The sequence below is a fragment of the Anopheles arabiensis genome, chromosome 2, assembly GCF_016920715.1.
Source record: "Anopheles arabiensis isolate DONGOLA chromosome 2, AaraD3, whole genome shotgun sequence".
NCBI classification, from domain to species: Eukaryota; Metazoa; Arthropoda; class Insecta; order Diptera; family Culicidae; genus Anopheles; species Anopheles arabiensis.
The window spans coordinates 22,468,494-22,487,612 of NC_053517.1; the positions used below are offsets into that span (position 1 = coordinate 22,468,494).

General features: G+C 45.9%; 1 protein-coding gene across 1 annotated transcript in view; it reads right to left on the reverse strand.

Moving 5' to 3' along the window:
- The window catches only part of LOC120908651, a 62,857-nt gene that overhangs the window by 6,320 nt on the left and 37,418 nt on the right, over positions 1–19,119 (reverse strand). The gene's annotated exons all lie outside the window — the stretch shown is intronic.

Consider the following 19,119-nt stretch of genomic DNA (forward strand, 5'->3'; position numbering starts at 1 on the left):
GGGAAGGGAAGAAGAAGAAACAGTGTGATCATTATTATACAATTATTGTAACAACATGCACGGCTAGAACTCAGGATCCCACCCACTCTCTGGTGGTGAGATTTCAAAATAATGTCACGAAATCTTTCGCCCTCCCTCAGGAGCGGTATAACTCACTCCATCCGGTTCGAAGGACCAAAGCACAAACACAGCCAAAGCGGTCACGGTGCGCTACAACACCGGAATTCGCAATGGGAGCAAGTTAGTGCACAGTTTGCATGGAGGAAGAGGAGGCGGAGAAGAAGAAGGATGCACCATCCCTTCATTTTTCTTATAACAACTGAAGCGGACATTGCTGCTCTGCGCTGCCCTGCGTCTCGCTTGCGCTTTAACGAATTTCGGAACGCTCTATTGATTATTCATCAAGCAAAAGTGTTGGCCATTTGGCGTACCGTGCCAAATGGCCACCCGTTTTGTCCACGGGGGTCGAGGAACAGAACACAAAAACAAATAGTAACCGGGCAGGCGAAATAGGCAAGCGAAATGGCCATTCATTTATTGCCCCACACACACACACACACACACAAACGTGCAGCGGACACCAACACACAGGGCCCCTCTGGGTGTAGGACACCCCCCATTTGGTGGAATTGTGTTGGGAAGCTTCTATTTGCCGGCTACGTGTAGTTATTTATGCATGTAACTTTGCACCTTTCTCTCGCTCTTGCACTCTCTCTCGCTAAACCATCCTCTGCCTAGTGGCTTTGGGGATGTAAAAGTTAAAGGTAAAAGACACAGCGCTAGAATCAACTCTTCACCCTGTAGGCGCTACTGAGGGCATGGCTCTAGAAAAGAAGCACCAAGTACTCGACGCGCGCGCCATAAAATCGATCCCAGGCACCAAAGGCGATTCACTCTTGGCCTCGTTATGCAACGACTTTTGACACCGATTACTCCCTCTCGGGTGCCGGTATGAGGCGGAGACGAGCTGATAACGTAATCAAAAGGCGGAGATTGACACCTTGTTAAAATTTCGTAGCAGCCAAGTAACGGTGTGAACGGCGGATGATGAAGGCGTATCGATTATGGCGGGCGCGATCGTGAGTTGTTTTATTGATGCGTTTCATTGGCTTGCGTCTTCACAGCGCAAGGACGCGCATGATCTTGGGTGGCGAGTGTTTGAGTTTCCCCACCATTGCTTTACTTCACTATCATTTCGATGCCTTCAAACACTCTTCTATTTATATCTACTAATTCTGCCTCTGTATTCGTGAATTCTGGTGGACATTAATCTGTTACGGCTCGAGTACTCGCCGGTCAAAAGTGTCCCCTTTAGTGATGGAAATTTATTCCCACCGAACGGTAGAAGAAAGAAGCGTAACCGCTCAACCAGGCACAGGCAGGCACAAAGACATCACAGCCTGAAAGGGCGCAAGCTTTTCGCTTCACCCGCTGCAAAACTGCGGGTCTCATTAAATATACATGCGTTTCTGCTTTGTTTTGTCCATTTCGTGCCCCTTTCGGATGGGAAGCGGGTCCCGCCGGCAACACAAAGGGACACCAGCTTAGTGCTTGCCTTTCCGTTTCCGTTCTGTATCCTTTTCCGATTAACTGTGTGTGTGTGTGCTGAGTGGGGTAGTTGAGATAGAAAGCAATTCGCTTGCTTACAGTGAAAACGGGATGGTCGTGGCCATTTCTCTGCCCATCATCTCAAAAACTGTCTCGGTAAACAATGATGCGGCGGAAAGATTGCGCCCGTCTGCTCATTGGATGGTTGCAATTAGTCAGCACCAACTGGAACTGTCAGCACGGCATTGTGGAAAAGGTTCCGAAGTGCTCGGGTAGATTAAGGTTTTTGGATTTTTCAACTACAATTCTACAACTATCGCAAATGCAAATATCGTTTCTCGGGCACGAGATCATGACAATGGGGCGCTACAACATCACAGCGCTTAGTGATGCGCAACAAAGTGGTTTAGTGTGCTAAAGACTAAACGGTACCCACCGCAGACGGTTGGTAATCTTCCATCCGATCGGACACAAAACAAAACCTTCCCACCGTGCTGACTCAGTAGCATCTCTGTGTGTGTGTGAGGGTGCGTGAGAGCAGTGTGTATATAAACACACAGTAAAGTTGCTGAATAATGGTTCGGGCGGCAGTTCACAGCCCTGCTCTGCGGAATTCCCACAATCGAAAGATCCAGAGAGTGACTGCCGCGCTAGTACACAGCAAAACCTAACACTCGTACCGTCAGCGATCGTTCCAAAACGCGCGGAAAGCGGTAGAACCGAAGGAAGCAAAAGCCATAACGGCAACAACACAACAACAAAAAACATCCAACTGATGAAGAAGGACGGCCCACCGAAACACCATGTTACCATGGTGCGGTACTGGCTGCTGCTGCTGCTGGAAAACAGCTGATCGGATGGTGAGGTCTCCGTTACGGTTCACCGAAAGCTCGCTAACGAAATCTTACGAAATGTTGGCCCACTGTTGAGTAAATTGGTGGTGGGAGCCGCACGGCAAGCGGGTCACGAATCGAGTCAGGGACGTCGGAATCCAGTTTCAACCACCAGAGGCCTGTACCGGCTCGACCATCCGATGACCTCGTTCGGGGTCACCGAGCGCAAGCACACATACACACAGGTTTTTGGAGTGATCGGTTTTGTGGTGCGGTTCGAAGCAAACTGCAATGGTCCGCTTCTTGCCCAGTGCTCTGTGAACCAAATCCTCCGACTAGACCGGCTGATACGGCGGGTGGAGCGCAATATTGGTAGACGGAGGCGGAAGCGATAGGTGAAACATAAAATCCAATGCAAACGAACGACGGTCGGGGCTTCCAAAAACTGATAAGGGCTCGTCAGCGCCTTACACATTCACACTGTACAGGGAGAGCCCACAGTCTGGTGGCTGTGGTTTGGGAAGATTTCGGAGGAGCGATATGGGAAAGCCTTGACACGGTAGCATGCTAGCGACTGGAATGACTAGAAGTGACAAAAATCGTAAAGTCATCGTTAAGATGTCCCCCAGAAAGAAGGCGCTTGTTGGCCGCCGAATTGAGTGCGGCTCATTGATAAAGAAAGCTTGCGTTTAGGTTCTTACACTGAACGAACGTGCTCGGCAATGGTGACTCAGAACAACGCGGAAGATGGGCAGCGGGCAAACAACGAGGCCAAAGGCCGGTTCGTACGAGTGTAGGCACCGGTGCTGGAGATAAATGATAATTAGATTCAACTTTGACAGGTTGAAAGGAAGCGTTTAACTAGCAGATTGCCTTTTTCGCTTAATTACTGCCTAACCGAGGTTCACCAGCAAGACGCCATGCCAGCTGCAATGTTTTTCCTGGTGTATAAATAATAATCTGTATCCGTAACTTCGAAGCTAATTCGCGATGGGAAAGCTACGCATCACGAGCTAAAAGACAGACAAGCAAGACGGTTGTCCAGACGCCACAGTAAATTGTGATCGAGTACAAAGATGCCCCCCCCCCACCATGGACATTGTGTCTTCGGGAAGAGCAATGATTAATTCCGCGCAATGTAAGTCCATATTAGTGATGCTAATGCTGCATGCAGCTTAATTAAATGTGAAATAATTAAACGCATTATGACAACAGGGAGAACGCATTACTCGCCCCATTTGCTCGTCAGTTTTGCACAACCACACACTCCTTGCAAGTGTCCGTAAATTCGCTGACTAAGTCCGGCGTTTGCTAGTTGCTAGTCAGCGGCCCTTTAGAACTGACGCCCAGGATCAGGTTCCGTGTCCGGTAACGCGCATTACATTGTTTATTGACCGAAGCCCGAATGATTAACCGTGTGGTGGGAAAGGGAGGCGCCTAGGGCACGGTGGTTCATCAAACCCATCAACCCCACCATTCTCATGAATCATTAGTCAGCGGAATGGAGCGGAGCGAGAGTCTTATTATGCTACCGCGTTGACAACAAAACAAACCACAGAACAGACCATCTTCTGCTGGTGTTCGTTTCGGGATCAAAGTTTCAGTGCTGCGTACGCGTGTGTGTTTAGATTAGCGATTGGCGCAGTTCACGGAACATGTTTTCGAGGCGTCTGTTGCGCACCAGCCTGTCACATGTTTGCGTCGCGCCAAAAGATCGTATCCAGCCGGGGGAGCTTATGTTGAAGTGTAAAGTTGATGTTTTTAAAAATCCCACAAACAGTGCCATCATGACATGAACGCTTCCTGGAAGTATTGGTACCAAAACTTTGTCGCTTATCGCGACTGCTGTTGGACGGCGCACGGGGCATATTTACCGTTCACGCTCACCACGGCGGCCCACAGAAGAGCATCAATATTTGCGCCCTGCCAGCAAGAGCCCTCAAGCCGCACGAGAGCATGCTGTCCGTTGATAGCTTTTTCGGTGGCCCAAACCTCCCCCCCTCCCCCGTTTGTACAGTGGCTCGAATTCGTTTGCTGGCGCGTGCCCTATCGCCATCCATCATCGTTTGGGCCGGCATGCGCCGAAAGCATGCGCCCTGCTCGTAGGGAGGAGAATACAAAATAGTCACATTCGACTTTGAAGTGTGTTTAGTGACTCTTGCGCCAGCGTTGTCGCACTGGTAACATCTCACACCGTGGTAGTTATTCCGTGGCACATATTCCCTGCTGCCTTGCTGGAAGAAGTCAATAAAACGCAGCAAATTGGAACCGGAAATCGAGCTCGCAAACTTCACACCCCGCTGCGAATTGGTTTATTTTGGAGAGGTTGTATTTTTTCTCGAATCTTCGGCATCTATTGCTTCTCCCCAGAAAAGGGCTTCCCGTCTGCTGGTAGAGCTCGTCAAGCAGGGAGAGCTTCGTCAAGTGCTTGGCGCGAGATGTGTAAACATCCTTTCCGCCGGGTTACGCCGTCGACTCGGATTACGACACCTGCTCGAAGGTTGCCGGAGGGAGCAAAGTTCACACAATCATCAATGGGGTTTGTTGTTTATCCATCGATCCCGTTATAGTGCATGATTGGCGCGCGAGCAACCGTGCGGTTGCCAGTCAGGCAGGCAAAACAGAATGTAAACGGTGGCCGGGTTAATAACGCCGGAAGTCTATCGTGCGGTCAAATTATACTAATCTCACAACCACCCTCTCTCACCGAAGCCCGATGTTTCGTTCACCCCCTTAATCATTGGGGAAGATGGGGGTATGTGGTCGATGGTGGAGCAGGCAGAAAGTGAGAGGTGATCATTGGGTGAACTATGATTACGAAATGTGATACACCTTCGCGAGCGCGAGTGGATCCATTCAACCCGCTTTGATTGGCGCTGGTCGCTGGTGCAATTTTTATGAATGAGAGGAATTTCTCGAACAGTTGGAGCTGGTTGCAGCAACTGCGTCTTGTTGAAATTGCATTCTTCCTGGTATCTGAAGTGAGGGATTTTTCACTCGCTCGGGGGGTTTTTGGCGTATGTGTTTTCCATTTTGAAGTAATGTTTGATTTCAATTGTTGGAATCTCGCCCTGAATAGCAAACCATGTCCGGTTTGCTATCGACCGAGCTGTCGATAGCTCCGTTCCGGCTAGTCTTGCAGTAGCAAATACAATGCAACATTTTGCTGTCAACTACGCACGCGTGTGTGTGTGTGTGTGTGTGTGTGTGTGTGTTTGCGCATTTTCAACATTCCTGGCACGTAATGGCTGAAGAGGGGGGTAAACTTTTTTCGACTGAAAACATCCCCGGCGTTTGGAGCTCACGCCCGCGAACCACTCGACCGGGACGACACCCTCGCACACTAACGCACGGAATTGTAGCACGGATTAATACGTTGTGTGCCACATTTTAATGATGGATATTCAGTGCGTTTCCGTGAAATTCCCCCGCACCATGCCCAACACAGTTTCCGGCAGAATGGGAGCAAATCAAAATGACATTACCGCCAGGAAGGGACCAAGGAAAATGGTGGGGAAAAATAGCGAAGAAAATTAATTCTTTACGAGGTGCTTACATTACACTTTAACTGTGCTTTGTTGTAAGCGCTCAAAGTTGGCGACAAATAATTTTGATTGCACTTGAATGTAGCAAATGCAGCGCTGCAGTGGCCACGTGGTTGCCAACTCGTTACACAATGCAAATGGCAATTGAAGCAAACTCATACACACACGTAGAAAGAAACATAGTGCTGCTGCTTTGCTGTCGTGTAACAGTAGCAAACTTTAGATTGTGTGAAAACTTTCGGCCAGTTCCCGAAGGCGTGGGTGAGCATGCTTCACAACACGACCAACTTTTCCCGAGCGCGGGCCAAGCACGGGCTAGGAACGAAGCGCCAGTAAATCGGAACGGAGCCCTGGTGGCCGGTTGAAAAATGAAATGGAAATGGTGTATTACGCCACTCGTGAACTCGCGAAACGGACGGAGCAGCAGCAGGATAGTTGGTTGGATAGTTTCACTGCCAAGGCCACCGGAAGGTGCACCACTATTTTAATCTCTCTCCGTAGCGTAGCGCAAAAAAAAAATCGCCGTACCGCGTGAGTCGAAAGTGGAGTCCGTGGAACCGTTGCGTGCAGTGGACAGTGTTTGGTAGGTGCTGCTGCTGCTGCGAATCTTGCCCATCCCCGGCAGCTACGTACGTGCGTCGGAAAAGTACCAGCAGCTAGCAGCAGCGCGTGCACGACCGCGCGTTGTTGTTCCTCCCGTTCTATTTATTGCACTCGCGCATCTACTGTTTCTTGTTCCAAGTGAGCGGGAGCTGGTGACGGCGACTAAGGTGTTTACAAACCGGATAACGTGCTACTGCAGCTGCAACTGCAGCTGTTTGTAGATGCACATACTTCAACACCCACCCCCCCCCTCCCCCTTGCCGTTTGTATCCGACTCGATCGTGAATCGGACTAGACGCGATTATATGATAATTAAGGTACGGTACTGGGTACGGCTCAACCCGCGGGTAGCTGTGTACCGCATCGAATATCTGGAACCACGTTTCCGCATGCACAGCTAGTTTCCCCTTCCCTCCCCCCCCTCTCCCGGGATGAGAAGGGAAAGGAGGGGCGAGTGCACTGCCCTGATGCATTCTGACGTGCGGTTAAGCATTCGCTCGCAGAGTGTGTGTGTACGCTGATTTGATCGTTTCATGGCTTACTGCTGGTTGGTTGTTTGGCTGCAAATGCTTGGCTCGATTACGTCCATTTTTATGGATTCCCCTGCGCGGGTTTCCCCATGTCTGACCCGGTGGTTCGATGCAGATGAAGATGCACCCTAGCGCCGTAGCGCCGTAGTCATCGAAGCTGGATGTTTACAGCGCCGTTTGCAAAGTGGTTGCGATGGAAAATTTCTTCTAAAACCCCTATGCTAGTCTGTTTCTACGCAGCGTTACGATGCAACGTTCCGTTCAAGATACTATTAGGTTGTACAGTTAGTTGCGGCTTTAGCAGCAATGTCATTTTTTAAATTATTTTTTATCTTTTTCAAGTTTGCTTTGAATGTACACGATTTGGGACGAAAAGGCAATTTTTTCCACAATCATTCTTGATATTAAGCGATTTTCGCGGTCATTATTGTGCCAATTTGTTGATTTTACGTTGATTATTAACGATGGAAACAATATGATAAACTATGAGCTGTGTACATCTAAATATTAAAATCGCTCTTAATAACTGCCGTCTAAACCTTACACATGTATATATCCTTTTGGTGAAACCAAAAATGTACCAAAACCCGAATGAATGACTCAAAAGACATCAAATAGTGAAATCAGAAATCATGAGAGTTCATGATCAACGACATCGTTTGTGCTATTGATTCATAAATCGAATGGAAAAATACGCTTCTTGCTTATTGAACATCTCAATAGGAAACCTATCTACCCCAAAAAACTTTTTTTGTGCAGGATGAGGTAACCTTTAATCGGAAATGCAACCGATGCGGTAAGCTCATCAGCGACTCAGCAAAGCGATCCGCAAAACATCATCAACCCTGCACCCGGGAAGATACTCGCCGCATCCTGGAAGATGTTGCGGTTACGATTTGTTTCAATTTATGTTCCATTTTTCCATCGTGAATCGTGTGCGCCAAGTATCGATGGCAAGCGCGGCACCAACCACATCGGAAAAGGTGGCTGAAAACTTTTTCTCCTTATTTGTTCTTTGCGCTAGCACGTCTGTTCGGTAAAGAATATTTACAATCATCACCGTAGCACGAGAATCAACGAGAATGAGGTTCTGGTTTGTGACAAGGGTGAAAATTAGATTGGAAAAGTAAGCTCATCGAAGGTAATTCGAACACAACGGATTAGAAAAGTTTGTGCTTGTTGGAGACCAAGGGGAACTGTAAGACAAATCGAAGGATTAGATAAAGAAACATCGGAATAGCTTGTACCCGAGCAAATCAATGGGGTTTCGAGATGAAATTAGTAATTTATTTGGATTTTGATACACCAGGAATTCCATTAAAACTTAAATTAAGAAACCCAAAAAGATTCATATAAGAACCATAAAATACACATCCGAATGGTAAAATGAAATCAAAAGCTATTTTTAGAGCCTCTTCAAAAGGTGGCTACTCCACAAAACTTATCGTACAATAACGATGCTAATGTATTCCACATCTCAATGAAGCTGTACAGAGCGTTGACGTTAATAGAATGGCTGACAGGATTCTTCCGCCAATACGTCAAACTCACGCCCTTCCCTCACCCTGCCTTGCAGCATTGATTATTAAAGCTTTAAAACGTTGTTTACATTTGCATGACTGCATGATTGAGATAAAAATACGCCGCGAGTGCCGTTGCAGCGGGCAGGCGCTAGCGCTGGTCTCGTGCTGCGGAAGGTGGTAAGGTTATTAACATGACTTAGGTTATTGCCTATCAACAGCGATCGCTGTCGACAAGGGCAAGGAAACCCCCGAAACGAGTGCGTCATCAAAGTGTGGACTGGAAAAAGGTTTTCCGAAGCCAATGGTGGCCAATGGTCTCGTGAGCTTATTCTCGTCCGTGCGCCATTCCACGCGACTGCATCACCCGTTGCTATGCAGTTTTGTGTGCACCTTCAAGCGCAGCCATTCGATCGGAATGCTGATTTTGAGATTGGAGGGGATATAATTTATTTTTATTAAAGTAATACCATTTCGATTTCCGCACAATACCACATGAACACATACACACACACACACACACACACAAAAGGGTCAATGAAACAATGTAGCTTGATTATATCCCGTTGAGTACAGCAAACAAAAAGTAACACACACAAACCAAAGGGACACTCCCTCATAAATCAAATGCCTGCACAATCAACGTTCCAATATTACGAACAGCTGGATCATTACGGGGCCCGGGGACACATGGCCTTGGGCATCGATTTGCCGAAAGACAGGTCCTTACGTCGTGGCTGGGAACTTTCGGTGGGGCGGTACACTGACATTCCTTAATTAAGGCCGCCACTTGATCCTGCGTGGGACTAATGACAAAATAAATGCATGGCCGACCAGCGGTCCGGGGACGTACAAACAAACGCATACACATACACAGGCAGATACTGTGTCCACTAATTACGCTCCAATAGCATCGTAAGCAGCAGAAAAACCACCCAAAAGAAGGATTTTTTCTCTCTTCTATTTAGAGGAGCTCCGCCTAAATCAACAACGCACACAACAGTGGTTCTCTCCAGCAAGAATGGCCGTTTTAATGAGGACAACGATGGCCAGCAACAGGATCCCGACGGTAACAAGTGAATAAGATTATCTGTCCTTCTTTTTGAGGGGAGTTCTTGTTTGCGAATCTGTATGTGTGGTACAACATGACGGGTGATGATTTCCATTTAAGTGACTCGAGTGTGTGGGGAGAAAAGTGCCGCATTGGGATGGTAATTCGTGTGACATGTTGGAATGTGCCGCTGCTCGGTGTGGAATGTTGAGTGGTATGTTAGTACAAGCTGGTTGAGCTTTGACGTGCTTTGGGAATGTGTATTGTTGTAGGGTTATGTTAGAGTAGGTGGCTGAGGGAATTACTCCAAAATAGTTACATGGCTTTTGAGGTTCTTTGCAAGTGGCATAACGAATGATCTCGCCTGAATAATGCTGATATATACTAGCCGAAGATAAGGTTACACTACGTCGTCTATTGATAGCCTTCATTGGAATAAGATCCTTTAGATGCATGCACATTGTATACTTACTATTCATCTATTAAAACCATATCATTCCGTAGAAGACTTCAATCATTTCTGTGTTTTAAACCAGAAGAAGACCTGTTTTGCAATTCTGAATGAACCTTGTCCTTATAATGCCGAGCTTATTATCTTCAGAAGAAATATTTAGAAAGAAGACACTTTCCATATCGTGTGGGTTGAAATTTTAGATTTAGTTAATACCCTCCGAAAGGATGAAATAGCAACACACGCTCCACAAGAATCTATTTAAATCCTTTCAACTGAACTCTTGCCTTACGCTCGAAGGCAAACACTTATCACCGTCAGTATCGTTTACGCTGTTCGACTATAAGCGTACTCAAGCTACGACAAAGTCACCAATTAAAAAGCCTTCCGGTGCTCAACATCACCCACAGAGAAGATCAAAACTTCTTCACAAAAGTCTTTCATCTTCATCAATCTGCTTGTGTGTGTGTGTCGCGGCATAACTTTAACATTTGCGAGACACGGAGAGTAATTCTTGAAGTTTAATTAAACAGTCAATCAAGTCGAGACTGCTTCATCTCACACTGGTAACAGTTTCATTCGTAATTTCATTACCGAAAAAACAGAACCATTTTCCCTTCGACAGTCTGCAAACAGAATCTGGGTCAAGGTATTTATCGCACTAATGATTACGATCAGATTTGCCGCGTATTTTATTGTTGTTTTGTTCATCCTACACTTTTGTGTGCGCAGGCAATGTTGTGCTCTGATTTTTACGCTTTCGCTCTGTCCCAAATTATGCTTCTCGTTGCTCTCGTTTTGTTGTTGCTGAGTTTACAGAGTAAATTTACTATCGAAACCACACCATACCATTACTAACCATTACACGCTCGCCCGAGCACAATTCTGATGATAGCACACAGCACGCGGAACAGTAAGCACAAAACAACAAACCATCGTTACGCGATAAAGTTCGCGTGCCGTTCGTGTGCGTGTTTCGGGGTGGAATTTAGCATCTTTTTGGCAGCGCGTACCGACGACTCGCGACAACCTTGAAATCAACCTCTGCCGTGGAGCGCTGCACTGCATGTAAGCCGCAGCCGAAACGGCCGACATGGGGCAGTTTTATTGGAATTTTAATTTATGACATAATTGTGGTCAATTTACCGCGACGAACCGGTCCCTACTGGTACAGCATCCGTCACGACAGGACGGGGCGGGCAGACCGTCAAAAATTATTCCTTTCAGTCTGGTTCGTTCCACAAAAATGCATGTCCCATTGTGACGCCCCATAGTTGAGTGAATAAAGTGAATAATTGTCATAAAATAAACGGAGAAACAATAAACCAGTCTGTTGAGATCAGCCAGCGGAGTTCGGTGAACGGTGAACAGGATGTGTGCCACACCACACACTCACAACCGCAGCATATTTTCGCAAATCTTTATACAAATTCTCCCGCACGACCTTTCGTTGATTCGCATCCGGCTGATCCGGTTAGATTAGCGAAATTAAATCAAAGAACAATCCCACCAAATCGATGCAGCGGATGGTTGGATGGAATGTAAATTGGCCTTTATACGCCCATTTGACGATTGGTTTCACCCCAATCCAATTACAACTGGGAAGGCGCGATTGTTCGCTTCCCAGCCTCCCTCCGGCAACGACTGGAGCTCCGTATAAGAATTCCGATGAGGGAAGAATTGAATAAAATTCTCACCAAATCCCGGCGGCGGCTGGGCGAGATTTTTCGTTCGTAAACGGTGCACCATTTCGGCTGTAATAGTGGATTAGCTCCCAAGCTTGATTAGCTCCCGGGTCCTGAGTGGCGAACTGTTTGCTCTACCGCTGTTTAGTATCTTAGTCGTTGCTGTGTATGGGTGAGTTTGTTGTTTACTGGGCTGCGTTTGTTTCTCACTCTGCTAGGGATTATAGGGTTGGCGACCGATGCTCCGCGGGAGAAGCAAATCCGTGAACCAATTAACCCTGAACCGCGTACGCTACGTGTTCCCTTAGCGGCTATGTAATTAAGGGCAAGTGTTTTGCTCCAGCGGGAACGTTCCGACATCACCGATATCGGTGTGGCTTGTTGGACGGGAGAACCGCGCCCAAGGTGAAGGTTGGGTGCGAAGAACTTTGCCGTCTCCATTTAGCCCTACTTATCTGTGTGTCATGGGGTTAAAGCGATTTGAACCAGATTTATACGCTGAACGGTGCACAGTAATGAAACAGTTTGCATTACTTCCATTAAAGCAATTGCCCAGATGCAGCCAAGAGTGTGTTCCAGAAATCGATGTGAAGTCATGCTGATCACCACATCACTGCACACCGTATCACACGCTCGATTGCTTCAAACCTATTTGACGGTGTCAACGGTGATGGACGCATGATTAGACGCTACGGTTCAACAGGAAACCCTTTTTCCGTCCGTGATCTCCCATCCTCTCTAGCTAGAATCGACATTCCGTTTGATCGATTCTGGTTCGTTTGCGCGGTATCCAAAAAAAAACTTTGCTCAACCCATTGCATTGCATTGTGCCAAGTGAACGGACCAGATTGACGAATATTATCGCACAGGTTTGCGTGCTTTAAAGTGAGGTTTAGACGGGCCCTCATTTTGAAGGGTCTCATTAGACACACGCCAGTCAGTTGGTGTGATTTTTGCGGTGTGCGTGTTTTATCGGTAAATGCCTTTTTGTCTTTTCGCATTTGCTCAACGCAACCTACGTGCTGTTGTCGGTCGTGGAAGGTTGGTTGCAGTGTTTTTAGCGAGTTAACAGTTGATGCAAGATAGAGTTGACGGTGTCAATTCATGCGAATGAAAATGCACCTTTGCTATTGCTTTCTTTTTTGCTTTGCAGTGGTTATGGCTACAGCATTCCTGGCATGTTTGAAAAGATTTCTTTATTCGGCAGATTCTTACATTTCTGGTCACAAAGATCTTGGTCGAAATACTTTTTTCCAAGTCCAAGTACAACTTTAAAAGCTATTTTAAGCTATTGTTTCTGAAGTGCAAATTCTATTTCTAATTGATCTCTTTCTTCGCCCTACATCTGATTCTTCTTACTCCGTCACCATTATTATTTCTTTTATTTCTTGTGCAATATCAATGCGCCTGTCCCAGAACTGGCTGTATTGAATGCATAAAGATAATCCATTACTAGACTCAAACAAATTTCCTACTCTTGTTATAGACAGGATTTTGTCCCAGCTACTGTTTTACTCTGTTGTTCTCCAATTCTCAAATTAAAACCATATTTTATCATCTCTTGTACTCAAACCTAGTTGTTGTCTTCTTGCATTATCTTCAAATGTAGATGTTTACATCTGTGATGTATCTCTTAAAAAACACACAGACTGCATGGTCACATTCACTGAACATAAGAAGAATAACAAAGGAAAAGAACAATCCATAGCTAATGCATCCAACCCTTAATTATCGTCCCGTTTCAGTTTATAATGTAAAGAACATGACCGTTATCTGTAAGCTGGTTTTCATCACTATTCACCAACAGGTTGTTAAACATAACAAAAGACGCCTGTTAGCTAGTGAAAATTTAATCACACGCCCTTTTGAGCCAACTGCCAGATCTCACAGCAACTGAGCGAGATTAATATTGGCAGATTAGGCAGTACTTACCGTGCTTATGACTGTTTGCAAAGATTGTTTGACGTTTACTTTTGAGCTCATCTACCGAGCTCTGGCCAGCAGAGTACTTTGACCTTGTTATGTATTCTTTCAAAACGTCTATTCCACCTCCCATCCACATCCCCCGGGAAGCGACACATACAAGGGTGCTGGGGACCATAATGTCACGCCAAGTACCCAAACGCTCCATCCCAAATCCTCCCTCTCGACCGGTAATCCTGTGGTGGTAGTGGTGGTGTAAATCTTACAGCACATTAAAGACGACATGTTTAGCGCTGCACGTTTCGCGCACGTTGGGAAGAAGGATTAGGTAAGGTTTCATTACCGCGGCACAAGAGACGGCGTGGCGGCCCTTATTTTTGTGCTTCGTTTTTGTTTGTTTTTTTTTTTTCTTCATTGTGGTTTGGCTTCCGGTATTCCTCTCGGTCCAACGGTTTCACCGGCCGGCTGACGAACGTAATAAAACCCTTATTTATTCCCCGCACAGCGTCGCCAAGGGAGCTGAGGAAATTGTTAAGCCGGTAACGTATATATACACTACCAGATTAGAGATTACAAAGAACGGAAACGGTTCGGGGAAAGAGGTGAACACAGCGACACACTTTGTACGAAAATAAACTCAATGCCACTGGTATTCTCAAGACAAAAAGACCTGTGCACAAATTCCGTGCGACACTCGTCCGCAAATTGACATCACCCCAAGAAAGAGAGAGAAAAAACCCCACACAGGGTGTAATAAAAATTTACACTCTGTTTGCTTCTCCACGCTCATCCCATTCCAAACTAAACTTTTTTAAAATGGGCCAAATTTTCTCGTAACCACCGATAACCGTACTAACCTCGGGTTGGCAGACAAAACATAAAAGGAGAACTAGGAGAATATTCCTGCACACAATGTGCAAACCGTCCTGCACTTCACCGCTCACAGGTCAACAGAACGATGGAAAAAAGCGGGCTTTGTCGAAAAATTATAGCCTTTTTGGAGTTTTTCTTACATCATCTCCAGGCCGAGCCCGTGTGTAGCCCGTGGGCTGATGTTTTATTTAAACGCTCTCCTGCTGCATCGTCCCACACTGGTAGTGAAACAGGTTTTAACACTTTTCTTGCCTCCCGTGCAGGAGTGCACCGGCGAGGGCAAAAAAAAAATGGGAAGCTTTTCCCCTAGTGTAAGGCTTACAGTAACCGTTGGGGTACGTTTGTTGATTACGTGTAAAGGAAAATCCGGAGCGATTTTTTCACTAATGCTAGCTACTTGGAAGAGAACTGTAATTCCATTCTACGATAAAAATGGTGGAATGCTTTTCCATCCTGCGCGGTGGCACACACACACTCATTAGCGAGCGGAAGAGTGGCAAAGTGGAGTAGTTACTATTACCAACTACATCAGCTTTGCGAAAATGGAGAAAAATACTCCTCAGAGAAGGTGTGTGTGTGTGTACATCGTGAGAAAACTTTATAATCCGCGGCTTTTACCTCAACCGGTAGGGTTCTATTTTTAGCGCGCTTAAATTGTGGAATTGGCTCACAACGGTTTCTGTTTTCAAACTTCAAGTTGGAGTGTGTAAAATTTCGTTCTCTTCTTTAAAAACGCTTACACCAAATCGCCTCACTCTTTTACATACGGAAATAATTGAATAAATTTAATTTATTTTATGGTTTTATGCTGTAAGGGCTTCATATTTATTGCCAAAGTTGGAATGCTTTTAGAGCCGTCCACTGTTGGGACGGATCGGTCCGGTCGGTTCGGTTAGGTTTTTGCAGATTAAATTGACCAACCCAGCAACCACCGCCGTTAGAACCTTTCGAGCGGAAAATTGTTTGCCATCCACTCCCGCCCGCTGTTTCATTTCCATTGACTCGCTCTCTCTCTCTCTCGCATTAACAATATTAAGCATCATCTGCAAATGTAGCTCGCGATGAGAGTCTTTCATCCCTTTCCAGCCGGTTGTAGAATTAGTTTCAAACTTTGCCTTGCCTGCCTTTAGCACCGGTAGAAGCCACTCTCCCTTTGACTCGTTTACGCTGTTCATATGTTGACAGGGGATCAGAGTTTTTCTATTGATTGCGTTTGTACGCGTGGTGCGGCTCATTTTACTCTCCCCCGGGGGCCGTTTGATACAGACAGAATGTGAGAATAATAGTTGGGTGGCCGTTGTTTGATGCATTGTATTCATGGGAAAACTTTTCCCGATTGTGGAGAGCCCCTGCTGTAGAAGCCCCGTCAGTGATGTGGTTAGAGTTTCGTCGAAAGGGTTTTGCGGCCGGATTGGGTAAGTTTAGTTTGTGTTTTCTAGCCCTAGACCGGAGAAATTTTGAACGTTATAGCCCTTAGAACAAGTTGAGTCGTAAAGCATAGTCAAAGAATTGCCACAAGATGTATTTGGGGATTTCTTTTGAGGACTGTGATAAAATTAAAAGTCATATTCCACAGCTATTTTGATACGCACTCCGGCTGGAAGTAGCTGCAAGATTCAGATTGCAAAGAAACGGCTTGACTCTAAAGAAAGAACCAGCGATCAGGTCGACGAAACACGATCTCTACCGAAAATGATTTAGGAATTAAAATGGCCTCGTGCGGCAGTGAATTAGCGAGCCCATTTCGTTCGGCTTCTTATTACATTCGCTTCCTGGGGCACCGAGAGTTCACACTTTTTGTTGAGAGACATTTTTAGATAGGCAAACACCATTTCCATGAAAACAAAAGTCATGCAAAAGCGGTTGATACATGATAAACACTCCAGCGTGAGTAGTTTGCCGGAAGAACTGTAATAAAAATCAATATTATGTCAAATCCTGCAAGTGAACACCAGCCTGCTCACGTTACGATCGCCCTTTTATGGACCCTTTCTTATCCACTACAGAGGCTCGAAAGTGCCGGACAATGGTTTGCTGAACCGCATTTACATCCCGAGAGTGGGAGCAACATGAACATGAACCACTCAGAAATAGCATCCCAATCTCCTTTGGGGAAGGGCGATTGGTTTGAATTTCTTATTGATCAGTATGGTCAAGTTCAGTGTCCATGTTCAAACTGAGCTGAGTTCGTTGGTTTGTTGCCCTCCTGGTCTACTGCTGGACAGGAGGAAACACACACACACACACTATCCTTTAATGGCCTGTTGGAAAGGCCGGTCAGTTAGAAGGAACATAAAAACGAGCAAGCTCCATTCTCCACTGTGACAGGCTCAGTGCACACACTGTAGGTCAGGATTAGTTTGCCGCTTTGTGTTGTACTCCCGTGAGATCATGTATCACTGAGTTGGTGTGGTTTGGTTGGGAAAATGGCATGGATTTAGCAGGATACCATATGTCCAAGTGTGACAGGGTATAGTTTTAACCGAACAGGGTTTTATAATGGACAACGGTAGAGTTCCGTTGAATATGTTTGAATTAATGATTTGAATGTAAGCACCATTTTGACCTGTCACACTGGTACCGTTCCTAATGAAGCTACATAAATTTAAAATCATACACACAAACGCAAGTTGCACACGACACACAAACAAAGGCCAGGATTAGAAGTCACCGAATATTGTAAATTACAATTTTATAACAGCCTCCGATGGGAATGAGCTTGCCCGATTTATGGGCTCCTATTGTTACTCACCCATAATGCCTTCCGAATCATTTGCACGGATATATTAATGTTGTGCTACATAATTACTGCCCGCGCAGTAGAACAACGCATCTGCATAAGAGACAAGGTGGCGGCAGCACGCTCCCACCATAACATGGCTGAACTTGCCATTAAATTTTAAAATTTATTACTCGGAACCCGGTGGTCCCTTTGTTGTTGGGGTCGGGCTCGATTCGTCAAGCTTTCGGGTCAGAGTTTTGGTGGTACAGCTTGTCCAACATTCCGGCTTCCGTCATCGATTTTGCATGGGTTTCCATACACACTCACGCCGCTGTGTAAGTCACGGGAAGCTTTGGAACGAAAAATGGTTTTATTTATTACGGCTTCCTTCCGATGGTACCGATGACGATGCTGGTCCTATACAGCAAAGTCCTACAGCGGTGCATCGTGCAAGCGTGCAAGTGTGGTGAAATTGTAGCGAGAGCGCCAACAACACCTACAGCCGAACGAAGGCGGCGATGCTGTGGCAGTCCTGGAATTCCAGCGAGACTACCTACCGGAAGCTTTCTAATATATTATGGGGGTATAACATCAGCCTTGCTAGTTGGAGGTTTACCGTGCACCCGATTTTGGGATGCCTGTTTTTATCCCCACCGCCTCTTAGTGTGTTGCTGAACGATGTAAAACTTTTATTGGCAAAGTTAGCATAAACTTCTGCGAAGGAGTTTCCTTTCCTCTATCATCCCATTCCCATTTTTAAGGCATTTATTTGATGGTTCCATTGCAGTAGAGAATAAATGATACGAATTTAAAATTGATGGGTAGCAGAGATTTAGATTGAGTTTTGAGCATGTAGCCAAGGCTTCATCATACAAAACTGATTGATAGTAACGGTTTCCTCTAGCCAGTACCCTTCTAGAAATACGCATACATTTTTAAATTTTCAGAAACAACGAGTTACTCATTCGAATGGTGCTGGAGTGATATGGGATTAATAATAAAACAGCATTGATGTAAGAATCACTTTCTCCCCTTCCAAGTAGGAGATCTTCTTGATCTTCGTTCCCGGAAACTCGTTTTTATTGGATAGTAGTAGCACTTCGGAAGAAACACTCGAAACAATTACATCTAACGTTATTGATTTGTTCGAGCTGAATCCCCTTCCCTTCACTTTTAGCGCAACAATGAAGGCACACTGGCACGGTGAGGTTCGTATCGCCCGTGCTCACTAAGCTTGTCATTTTCCAATTAAAATCTCATCGTGTAAGTGGTTTTTGTGGCTCTCCGTTGGTGGTAATACAGCACTCACTGATTTATTAACTTCCATCACGTTTCGAAGCACACGCACGGGCTGGCGATTTTCAAACCGGAAGCCGGGGACTGTGGTACACTTAAAACGTGATAAACGCTGCTTGGTTGCGAGTTTCAGGGAAAGATAGAGTGAAAAAAGCCAGCTTATTTCCTTCCGTACGGTTTCGTGCTGATTGCTGCCTGCCCTCAAGCCGGTTCTAGCCAGAAGAGGAGGAGACCAACATCGGTGGAACAACGGGTAAGCTAATGAGCGGCCAGTATGCGGCATGGTGTTAATAGGTTTGAATTGTCTCCAACACGCGTGTGTTGTGACCGATGGGTAGAAACGATTAGACGTGAACATGAGCATGGCGGTAAACGGTTTCACACTGGCAGGGCAGGCAGTTTGTTGTATTGTTAGAATCTGCCATTCCCACATTAGCATTTAATTAATTAGCTTGAAGATTTGCATGAAGCGAGCGTTTGAATAAATATCTAAAAATCGTTTGTTTCATCACGTGTAGAAATGAATTATGCAGGAATCT